The sequence below is a fragment of the Ailuropoda melanoleuca genome, chromosome 5 (assembly GCF_002007445.2).
Source record: "Ailuropoda melanoleuca isolate Jingjing chromosome 5, ASM200744v2, whole genome shotgun sequence".
Lineage (NCBI taxonomy): Eukaryota > Metazoa > Chordata > Mammalia > Carnivora > Ursidae > Ailuropoda > Ailuropoda melanoleuca.
The window spans coordinates 81,117,955-81,131,017 of record NC_048222.1 but is presented as its reverse complement, the minus strand read 5'-3'; positions in this window follow the sequence as shown (position 1 = coordinate 81,131,017).

Below are 13,063 nucleotides of genomic sequence, written 5' to 3'. Positions count from 1 at the left end.
CTGTTCAATGCTTAATAGGGTACAAATCGCTGCCACAAATACACAAAAGGGTTGCAAACTAGCCCTAGGAAGCAGGCTTATTTCAGATGAGGAAACTGAGGATCAGAGAAGCTGACAGACTTATAGAGGACACACTGGCAAGTTAAATTACAGACCCAAAATTCTAATGAAGGCACTCTGTCTTTTGAGATTGGAGCCATCTTTTGGGTTCCAGTAGAAACAGGGCTCCAAATCCATCAGTCCAGCCTGGTCATGCCCCGACTCAGCTAGTTCAACAACCACAGAAATTCTGGAGATACCATTGAGTACAGGCTTGCCAGATAGCAGGGCAGTACAGGGCTCACAGCTGTCGTTTCCTTTCATCCACACAGCCATATTGCAGAAAAGGTAGTTATTATCACCAGCATTAAAGCCAAGCCCTAAATGCTGAAGAAAATTTTCACGTTCTCTCAGCTAAATCCTCCCACTGGAGAATGAACCAAGAGATCTTGGGCTTCAGAAATATAAGATCTTAACTGTACTGCTGTTCTGCCTGAGATCCTACCCATAGATCCCCTTATCTCCATGGAAGAGATTGTAATTCTTCATTTTAAAGAAAGGTCAGGGGATTTTCCAATTACCTCAAGGAATTTGGTAAAGAACAGTTTGGTTCAAAGTTAGTTGATGTGCACAGCGATTTGTTCATGATAGCAATCCGTTTTAGAAAAAAATCAAATCCATATCCTCTTTGTTTTGTTTTGTTTTGGATTTGGATTTTTGGCATATTACTGAATGGTGCTTCTTTTCAACTTTTTTATGTGTCACTTAATATTTTCAAAAATAAATCTTTGTAAGCTTGAAACAATATGTACCACCTCATCCTACTTCTATAAAATAACAATGACGTATTCATATTTGCATACTCAAGGGTGTGGACAATTATATTTGACTAAGGGTTTGCCTCTGCATGGCTGGAATTAGAAATGTTGTTTTTTTCATTTATTTGAGTACATGGGAGGAAAAATTCAAATGTTATAGATGGATGTACAATGAAGAGGAAGTTTACCTCTTACACTGGTTGTCCTGTTCACTCCCCAGAGAAACCATTTTTACAGTGTTACCTTATCTTTTCTGAAATATTCTTTTCATATGCAATCATATGTGTGATTATATATAAATTTATTTATTTATATAATTATGGGTATTCTTCATGTTCTTTTTCCATATCTGAGATTTCTAATTTTCTTTGATGAAGATACATAATTTTTAATAGAATTTAGTAAGTCACAGAGATGAAAAGTATGACATAGGGAATATATCGAATAGTGTTGTAATAATGTATGGTGACAGAGGGGAACTACACTTATAGCATTGTATAATACATAGAATCATCAAATCACTATGTTGTGCACCTGAAACTAATATGACATTGTATGTCAACTATATTTAAATAATAAAAGTTTAAAATAAAGAAATGGCCCAAAGATTTGGGGACATTGAAAGATTGTGTGTTCCTCAATTTTCACGTCAATAATGTTCACTCCCCTTACTCGTGCTTATTTGGCAACCTTTTTTATGACGTTTTTTAAAATTTGTAAATTGTTTCAAATTTAATGTTTTAAACCACAATATAAAATGTTGACTCACTTTTTGTATCTTTTGCATCTTGTATATATCAGTTTGTGTGCTTGCTGTATTCAACCAATGACCTATTACGAGGCATAATGGATTTTTGTTTTTGTTTTTTACTTTTTGCTATTATGAACAATATAGAAAGACCAAAATGAGTTGGCTGAAAATAGACTTAAAGTAAAAAGGCAGTGAGAAAATTGTAAGAATTCTGAAAAACAACGAAAGTGCTTAGAGGCAAAATGGATTAGAAAAACCACTCCTTGGTACATCAAAATGAACACATGTGACTAGATGATAATGATGATGATGGATATTTATTTTTTTAAACCAAACTATCATTCATTGCCATTGCTTTTGGCCAAATTGTGTGCCACTTTGTCTGACAGTCATGAGGCTGGGAGTATAGTCATGTAGTGGGAGAGCCTAATCAGATTGTCCTTTCATTAAAAAAAGGCACTATAAATGCTTTTTGCCTTGTGCCAGTTGCCCACATCTCATTGCCCACATCTCAATAGGCTATAGAAGTAATTTGCTATTGTCCCTTCCACTCCCAAACTTCTCTCTCCTAGGGTGACAGTGGTGGGCCTCTGGTTTGCCAGAAAAAAGACAACCAAAGCATATGGTACCAACTGGGCATTGTCAGCTGGGGAGAGGGCTGTGGCCAGAAGAAAAAGCCTGGAGTGTATACGAAGGTGTCTAATTATCTGTTATGGATTGACACGGAGACCACGCTGTCAGGAAGGCCCTATCTGCATGAGCCAGACTCTGGGTACAGTTTGCTTCAATCACCCTGGGCCATCTTGTTACTGTATTTTGTGATACTTCTATTAACCCTGTGATTAAACACTGTAGTGCCTCAAAACCAAGTGTCCTCAGTTTTTGGAGTAAGTTCGGGGGTGGGGTGCAAGGGATTCTCATAGTTATTAGTTGAGCCTGAAATAGTCATATACCCATAGGAGTGCTTATAATATACCTGGGACCTACTACACAGCTGATTGTTCCCTTGGAACTTGGAAGCAGGTTACCAATTTCAGCTTGAGGTCTCTCCAGAGGTTTGGATGGAACACCTTTGCATGGAGAGGGGCATACCAGGGATCTCTGAAACAGAAATCCTATTCTTTTCTCTCCTATAAACAGATATCCTTCCACAGATTCTTTCATTTTTCAAAGTAGTAGACAGTTTCCCATTTTTTTGGTCTTGAAGTAACATTCCAATTCCTCTCTGTCCTTTCATTTGTAGCTAACCCCTGAGACCTACAGATTTGGTCTTCAGAAAGACCCTGCTCTTCACCTTCTTTTGCTTCCATTGCAACCACCTGGCCCAGAGCCCCATTAAATACAGCTTTGGGCCCTCAGATAGCATGTGGAACAATGCTATGATTCAGGATTGGGAAATCATTGAAGTAGAAATGTCCTAGAGATGAAGTGGAAAAGAAACACATAGCTAAATGGATTATAGTAGTCAAAGCACCTTTGCGTGCAAACATCAGAAACAACCTGAAGCAAAACAGGAAATGATAAACATATTAGTGTAGCACAAAATCAAAGGAATTACTGTTCTAGTAAATAGCTGTCTTAGTCCAAGACTACATTTTGGACCATCTGAAAGTGGATGGACCCTCTATCCTTCATGCAATCACTCATGAACATAATTTTTCCAACCAGACGAGAGGTAATAAATGGCATTCTTTTCTGAGGCAACTCAGCACATTTTTGAGGAGAGAGGGAAAAGCTGTACTCAAAAAGATGGGTGTATTTACATGTGCTTGCCTAAAGTAGAATTCCTTGAGTTGTGAATAACAACAACAAAATAAAACAAAAAAGGGGAAATCTTTTCTGCATATACATAATGAAAGGGAAGAAAACAGGATGAAAAGAATTTCTCTGTACTGATTTTCGTTGGCTGCATCAGAACAGGACAGCGTGGACACCATCTGAATCTAGAGAGTGGGTGAAGAAGCATTTCAGTAGATGAGAGCGAGGACAATCAGTATGTAGTTGTTTTGCCAAAACTGCCGAGCTACCCCGAACTTTTGACTATTGGTAAGCAGGGAAATACAGCTACAAGCAGATGGTAGCTGTTCCTGAGAAAGGTAGGTTTATAAGAATTTCCTCTTTTTCATGAAAGAAGGAGCAGTGACAGCAACTTGGCCTTGAACTTGGCCTTCACAGGGCAGAAGCTGGGAGAGACTGAGAAGCCACAGTCCTGTGCCCTCAGCTCAGGGCAGAGGCTGACAGAGAAGCTGAAACAGCCTGGCCACTCAGCCAGGATCCTGTGAAAGAGAATGTGTGCAGGAGGAGGGCTGCTTTGACTCCATTATAAAGCATGTTGTCTAACTTTCTGATTTTTGCCAATCCTGCATGGAAGAAATAAGAGCTCAAATAGTAACTTTTTCCCTCAAATTCGGGTATAAATTACATAGAGAGACATGCCCTGTTGCTTATATATTGAGTGTGTGTCTTCTATCAGATATATATAATTTTATTTATCATTTATTTAGCTTATATTTATTCCGCTTTAACTTTTAGGTCTATGATCCATTTTGAAATAATTTCCATGTATGATGTGATATGGGTCAAGATTCATATCTTCCATATACACAGCCAATTAAGTTGAAAAGACCTTCTTTTCACTCATTGAATAGCTTTGGTGTCTTGGTCTAAATCAGCCGACCATAAAATAAAAGTGTGGTTCCATTTATGGGATTGTTTTGTTTTGTTTTTTGCTGTCCTGTGTAGTCTAGAATTAGATGTCTGATTTGGGTTTTATTTGATATCTCATCTTGATGCCTTTGTTACCACTTGAAAATAGGATACAGGTAGTCTGTGGCAGGTACTCATTTAATTATCACCTATAGTACAGTAGAATGAATTAGCTATTGAAAGCAAACTTTTAGCAGACCAAATTGCTGTTACAATTGACCATTATAATAGAATGAGAAATACAAAGGCTATGGGGGTAACCTAACTGCTTAGAATAAAGCTTAAAGAAACTAGTAAACTCAGGGGTTTAGGTTTTGGGCTTAAGGCACAGTCAAAGAAACAGAGAGTGTCTATATCTGCTATACAAAAAGTATCTTCTCTCTTGTTGCTACAGAGCCAATGTAGCCAAAATTTAAGTCCCCGTGCTTATGGTACTGGTTGCATTAATACAGTATAAATTGAATTCACAGCTAGAGGCTGTGGTCTCTCATATAAAAATAGGACTGGGAGAAGAGTGGAAACCTGAAAATTGAAATAGGATATTAGGGTGGATTTACATGCATCTATTTTTAAATGGAGGTATTATAATAATTATTCACATATGGTGAAGTCAACGGATTGGAGACAACTGTCATTGAAAAGATAGTTTGTTACAGGTTGGAAGAAGAGGGGGTACAACACGCTATATAGGACCACATGGGGAAGCAACAGGATGGTAAAGATGCAGAAAGAGCAAAGGGAGAAAATGGGCAAGAGCCTTTATTGTGGTTTTTTCAGGAAGGAATGAGAGAAGCAGGCTAAGCAAGCTAAGTAGGTTTGGGATTGGCTAATTTGAATAATTTCAACAGGCTCTGGGGTGTAGGGAGTGTCTTTAATTAACTGATGCTTGGCTCTGAGGTGATTAGGACAGAATGATTGTGGTTCAGTGTGCGAGGGTTCAATAAAGGGGCGTGATTAATACAGTGTCTGAATATTTTGACCTCACATATCCCACTGAGTCTCACTTGTTAGCAGAAAAATCCTTCCTCTCTGAAAACTCCAGCCATCCTCTGACTGAAAGTACTGTAATACCTCACATGAGGCAGTTAACTTAAAATGCTAATTTTCTTCCAGACTCAACCCACCAACTCTCAAGACCTCCAGGTTTCTAAACACAGTTTAGTTTCACAGTATTCCACAGGAAAAAGTACAAAAACTGGATCTGGGAGGACATTAAACAACAAAAGGGTGGCAGAATTTTGCTAACATATTAGCAGAAAGTTGTAAAATATTGTTAAAATGAAGTCTAAAGGTGCTAAAACATGAAGGAATGAATGTAGCACCAGATTGAGCCAAATTTTTCAATATTGTTAACACCAAAAATTCTGGATTCAATAAACTCGTTTTAACACTTGGAAGTGGCTCTAATAGTCTGTTTGGTTGGTTAATTAAAACTTACATTTAAAAGAGGCCCACATTAGATGTCCATTGACAGATGAATGGATAAAGAAGATGTGGTATTTATATAGAATGGAATATTACTCAGCCATCAAAAAATGAAATCTTGCCATTCGCAACAATGTGGATGGAATTGGAGGGTATTATGCTAAGCAATATAAGTCAATCAGAGAAAGACAATCATCATATGATTTCACTTATAATGTAGAATTTAAGAAACAAAACAGAGGAATGTAGGGGAAGGGAGGGAAAAATAAAATGATGAATTTAAAGAGGGAGAAAAACCATAAGAGACTTTTAATCGTAGGAAACAAACTGAGGGTTGCTGGAGGGGAGAGGGGAGGAGGATAGGGTAACTGGGTGATGGGCATTAAGGAGGGCATGTGATGTAATGAGCAGTGGGTGTTATATACAACTGATGAATCACTGAACTCTACCTCTGAAACTAATAATACACTATATGTTAATTAATTGAATTTAAATATAAAAATTAAAATTAAAAAATACATAAAAGTGGCCCATATTACATGAAACAATCATGTCAGAAATTCTTTGTTATATTGAAGAGAAAGTGATACAAATTCTTAGGAAGCAAGGAAGTTGGAGAAGATTTATCATCTTAATCTGTTCGCTCACTCTCCCTATTTCTCATAAGAAGGCTCAAAAATACTTCTTTCACCAAAGCATTAGAAATGCATCAATGAAGGAGGAGGATCAATGTTAGAGAAGTGGTTGTCTGCCTACCAAAATTATGTTTTCCCTTCCCTATTGTAGAGTGACATTAGAAAGTGGCTCTGCCCATCTAGAACTTGCATGTCATAGCCCCTTTGCAGGTAGGCAAGACCATACGACTAATTTTCAACATTGGAATTTGAGCAGAATTTGATGTAGTCTCTTTTAGGGCCAAGGCAGCCCAAAGGTGGATATTCTTTAACCATTCTCTCTGTCTCCATATGCTAGCTTAATGGAGGGCTCTGGGACCCTGGGAATGAGAGAACCACAAGACAAATGCAGGCTGGGTCCCTGGATCAGCATATGGAAGAAATCAACCACTAAATAAAGATGTCCACACCAGAATGTGAACTTCAACAAAAAATAAAATGTATCATATTAGGTCACTGAAATGCTGAGTTTGTGTTAACAGCAGCTAGTATTATCCTATTTATCAAATCCAGCATATCTGATACGCTGTCAAGGAGCTATCTGCTGAAAACTGGGGATGCTGAGGTTGAAATGGGCTTCTCTAATTAATATATGAATGAAATCATCCTGGGAAGTAGAAGGCCACCATATGGTCAGAAGTATGATGGACATGGCACCTATGGTAAGCAAAAGGACTAATAAAAATCATTACAGTGATTTGACCAGCAGGGATCTTTGGCAGTGGTCACGAATGATGGACTCTCTAGGACTGAAATAAAGGCTACTAAGGTCTTAAGTGCTCTGTGCAACCAAAAAACAACTACATGTGATGAACAGAAGCCACCTTGAATCACCACAGTGAGGAGTTACCTCCCTCGCCCACTTTTCTGAACTGAGCCAATTCAGAGATGTACAGTCCTTTGAGTAAGCCGAAGGCCAAGGCCCTTTGAGGAAGACTTCATACTTCTGCCATAATATGTAATCTTCTAGTCATTTCCAAAGGCACCTTCAGCTATTTACCAAGATTACTGTGCAATGCAGGAGGAAAAGACTGAGACTTTGGTGAAAATATTGAACACATGACTCTGAGATGATATTAAACTCTTGGTCAAAATGCCACTGTGGTCCACTAGAAAATGTGGGGCTCATGGGAGTCATGTGATAAAAAGAATGCTGGCCTGAGTCCATTTGACAGGGATCCATGGTTCTGCAAATCATTTCAATATATGGAACCATAGTGGAGAACTGAAAGGAGTATAAAGAGGAAGTAAGAGTATAAACTGAGGGGTAACAATTGCAGTAAACTTGGCTCGATTCTCCAGGAGACCCTCTGAAATACTATTTAGAAATAATTCTCAGAACTGTCCCTTTAATTACTAGAATCTAGAGCTAAATCCTGCCCTTATTGGTGAAAAGTTGCTCCAGCGGAATAAATGCCCCTGTAATTCCAAACTCTGCATATCAGTGAGCCCAGTGCACACCCACCAGCATCCTTGACATTAGAAGAGCCTGACAACAGTAACCATTTGTACAAGCCTAACAGGAAAAGCTCATAATTTGCAAAGCACTGAATAGAGTATTCAGGATTTTGGTAGGTACCATGTCAGTATATTGCGGTAAACATACCCGATGCCCTGAATCACATCCTCTCAGCTTTGCCATCTATTTCAGTAACATCTGGAGATGACATTTCCGTCTAGGCTTCTACTCACTTCCTGCTGACAACGTCTTACCTCAAGCATGCATCTTGCATCTTAACCTTCTGTCCAGACTCGTTTAATGTCAAGAGCCTTGTTCTGGAATACAGTTACATTACTTGGAAAAACTTGATCATTTCATGTCTTACCTTTATAATTTGTTAGGCAGGTCTGGAACAGTGCTCAAACTACAGCTTATTATTTCTTCCTACCAAAGAAAGACCATCCTGAGTACTCTATTCAGCGCTCTGCAAGTTATTAGCTTTTCCTGTTAGGCTTGTACAAACGGTTACTGTTGTCAGTTCTGTGTGAGCACAGGATAATGTTTTCCTTAATTATTTTAGATGGCTCTTCTAAAGTCTCAGATAGTTTCCTCATGCACAGGCACTAAGAGGGATCTTCTTCAGATTTCCTCTGTACCTTTCTCTTCTCTGGTACTTTTATCTTTGAACTGTAGCTTCCTTCCTCTCTCCATACTGGCACATCTGTCCCCTCAACTCATGGAATCTGCCAGCCTCCACTTCAGTTACTTCTCCCTCTGCCATGACCTGAAAATCTCTCAAGGCAATTCAGCCTTGTAAATGATAGGACTCATCTCATTTGTTTCCCATCTCTAATGGATCACTGCCCTTTACTGCCTGAAGTCCAGATTCTGGAATATTATTCTTTCATGTATTTTGTTTGCTTTCTTTTTGTTTGTTTCAGGCAGGAAGGTAAATCATGTCCTCGTTACTTCATCTTAGCCAGAGAAAAATTCCTTTGCCTTTGTTTTTCAAAAATATTTTATTGCACATGTAATTCTAGGTTAACAATTATTTTCTTTCAAGACTTTAAAGTCTTTCCTTCTGACTTTCATGATTTCTGTTAGTCAGCTGTCAGTATCATTGCTATGTATCTGAAGGCTATATGCATTTTCTGTTTTTGAAATTCTTTCCCTTTATTTAACTTTCAGAAGTTTGACCATGATATTCCTTGATGTGGTTCTTTTGTATCCACTTTGATTGAGGTACACAGAATTTCCTCAGTTGATAAGCTGTTATCTCATCAATTCTTGAAAATTCTTGGCCATGTTTCTCCAAATATTGCTTCTGCTTCAATTTCTTCTTTCTTCTGCTTCTGAAACTACAAGTCTATGTTAGACATCCTCACTGTGTCCCATATATCTTCCACAATTTTATTTTCAATTCTATTTACTCCTTGGTAAGTTTATTTGTATCACCCTGCTTGTTCACTGATCCTATTCTCTGCTATGTCTAATCTGCTGTTAAACTTTAAATTTCTAGTTTCAAATTTGTTGGGTTGTGTCCTAGAATTTCCATCTGATTCTTTTAATATGTTCCATTTCTTTGGTGATATTCTCTGTCTTTTCATCTATTTTCTCCACTTTCCCACTATATTCTTGAAGATATTAATCAAGTTATTTTAATTATATCCTAACTCCAACACTTATTTCACCTCAACATTTATTTCTGTATTTTATTTTGTCTCTTGGATTATGGTCATAGGGTTCCAATTCTTGGTGTGCCTAGTAAATTTGGACTAAAAGCCAGACATCATGTATTTTTAAATTGTATATTCTCCATATGATGTTATCTTCTTCCAGAGAGGATTCATCTTTTCTCATGCAAGGAAGAGAGAATGGGGCCTCAAGCATCACAATCTAATCATGGTCCTTGCTATACTCAAAGCTATACTGCAATTTAATAAAGACTCTGTCCCACTCAGGGAGACTGGATGGCTCAGTTGGTTAAGTGTCTGCCTTCACCTCAGGTCATGATCCCAGAGTCTTGGGATCAAGCCCTGCATCAGGCTCTCCACTCAGCAGAGAGTCTACTTTTATCTCGCTCTCCCTCTGTGCTCTCTCTCCCCAATAAATAAATAAATAAAAACTTAAAAAGATCTGGTTTGTCTGATATGAGAAGTTACATTTACATTCAGAGTAACTATTGAAAGATATGAATTTAGTGTCATTGTATTGTCTGTAAAGTCTCTGTTTCTGTAGATTGTCTCTGTTACTTTCTGGTCTATGTTACTCTTGGGTCCTAAGAGGGAAGTATATAGCAATACAAGCCTTTCTCAAAAAAATTAGAAAAATCCCAAACACACAAGTTAACCTTACACCTATAGGACTTGGAGAAAGAACAGCAAATAAAGCCTAAACCAAGCAGGAGAAGAGAAATAATAAAGATTAGGGCAGAAATCAAAGAAATAGAAACCAGAAGAACAGTAGAACAGATCAACTAAACTAGAAGCTGATTCTTTAAAAGAATTTAGATTGATAAACCTCTAGCCAGACTTATCCAAAAGAAAAGAGAAAAGACCTAAATTAACAAAATCATGAATGAAGGGGGAAAGATTGCAACCAACATCAAGGAAACACAGACAATTGTAAGAACATATTATGAGCAACTATATGCCAACAAATAAGGCCATCTGGAAGAGATGGGTGCATTCCTAGAGATGTATAAACTACCAAGACTGAAATGGGAAGAGATAGAAAATCTGGACAGACCAATAACCAGCAAGGAAATTGAAGCAGTAATCAAAAACCTCCCCCAAAACAAGAGTCCAGGGAGATGGCTTCCCAGGGGAATTCTACCAAACATTTAAAGAAGAAATAATACCTATTCTACTGAAGCTGTTTCAAAAAATAGAAATGGAAGGAAAACTTCCAAACATATTCTATGAAGCCATCATTATCTTGATTCCAAAACCAGACAAAGATACCATCAAAAAGGAGAATTACAGACCAATATCCCTGATGAACATGGGTGCCAAAATACTCACCAAGATACTAGCCAATAGGATCCAACAATACATTAAAAGGATTATTCCCCACAACCAGGTGAGATTTATTCCTGGGATGCAAGGGTGGTTCAACATTCACAAATCAATCAATGTGATAGATCACATTAATAAAAGAAAAGACAAGAACCATATGATCCTCTCAGTTGATGCAGAAAAAGCATTTGACAAAATATAGCATCCTTTCTTGATTAAAACTCTTTAAAGAATAGGGATAGAGGGAATATACCTCACTATCATAAAAGCCATCTATGAAAAGTCCACAGCACATATCATTCTCAATGGGGAAAAACTGAGAGATTTTCCCCTAAGGTCAGGAACCTGACAGGGATGTCCACTATCACCCCTACTGTTCCACATAGTACTAGAAGTCCTAGTCTCAGCCATCAGACAACAAAAAGAAATAAAAGGCATTCAGATTGGCAAAGAAGAAGTCAAACTCTCTCTCTCTTCACAGGTGACATGATACTCTATGTAGAAAACACAAAAGACTCCACCCCTAAATTGTTAGAACTCAGACAGCAATTCAGCAACATGGCAGGATACAAAATTAGTGCACAGAAATCAGGTGCACTTCTACACACTAATGATGTTGCTGAAGAAAGAGAAATTAAGAAATCGATCCCATTTACAACTGCACCAAAAACCATAAGATACCTAGGAATAAACCTAACAAAAGAGGTAAAAGATCGGTACTCTAGAAACTATGGAACACTTATGAAAGAAATTGAGCAAGACACAAAGAGATGGAAAAACATTCCATGCTCATGGATTGGAAGAATAAACATTGTTAAAATGTCTACTACTCAGAGCAATCTACACAGTCAATGCAATCCCTATCAAAATACCAGCGACATTTTTCTCAGAGCTGAACAAACAATCTTAAAATTTGTATGGAACCTGAAAAGACCCCTAATAGCCAGGGGAATGTTGAAAAAGAAAACCAGAGCTGGGGGCATCTCAATGCCTGACCTCAAGCTGTATTACAAAGCTGTGATCATCAACAACATGGTACTGGCACAAAAACAGACACATAGACACATAGATCAATGGAACAGAATAGAGAGCCCAGAAATGGACCCTCAACTATTTGGTCAACTAATCTTTGACAAAGCAAGAATATCCAATGGAAAAAAGACAGTCTATTCAATAAATGGTGCTGGGAAAATTGGAGAGCTACATGCAGAAGAATGAAACTGGACCATTCTCTTACATCATACAAAGAGATAAATTCAAAAATGGGTGAAAGACCTAAATGTGAGACAGGAATCCATCAAAATCCTAGAGGAGAACATAGGCGGTAACCTCTTTGACCTCTGCCACAGCAATTTCTTGCAAGACATACCTCTAAAGGCAAGAAAACCAAAAGCAAAAATGAATTATTGGGACTTCATCAAGATAAAAAGCTTCTTCATGGCAAAGGATAGAGTCAACAAAACTAAAATGCAACCTACAGAATGGGAGAAGGTATTTGCAAATGACATAACAGGTAAAGGGCTGGTATCCAAGATCTACAGAGAACTTCTCAAACTCAACACCCAAAAAACAAATAATTCAGTCAAGAAATGGGCAGAAGACATGAACAGACACTTCTCCAAAGAAGACATAAAAATGGTCAACAGACACAACATTTTTATGCTCCACATCACTTGCCATCAGGGAAATACAAGTCAAAATCACAGTGAGATACCACCTTACACCAGTTAGAATGGCTAAAATTAACAAGGCAGGGAACAACAAATGTTGGCGAGGATGTGGAGAAAGGGGAACCCTGTTACACTGTTGGTGGGAACGCAAGCTGGTACAACCACTCTGGAAAACAGTATGGAGGTCCCTCAGGAAGTTAAAAATAGAGCTACCCTACAACTCGGCAATTGCACTCCTGGGTAATTACCCCAAAGATACAGATGTAGTGAAAAGAAGGGGCACATACACCCCAATGTTCATAGCAGTAATGTCCACAATAGCCAAGCTGTGGAAGGAGCCAAGGTGTCCTTCAACAGATGAATGGATAAAGAAGATGTGGTTTATATATACAATGGAATATTACTCAGCCATCACAAAAGATGAATACCTATCATTTGCATTGACATTGATAGAACTGGAGAGTATTGTGCTAAGTGAAATAAGTCAATCAGAGGAAGTTATCACATGGTTTCACTCATATG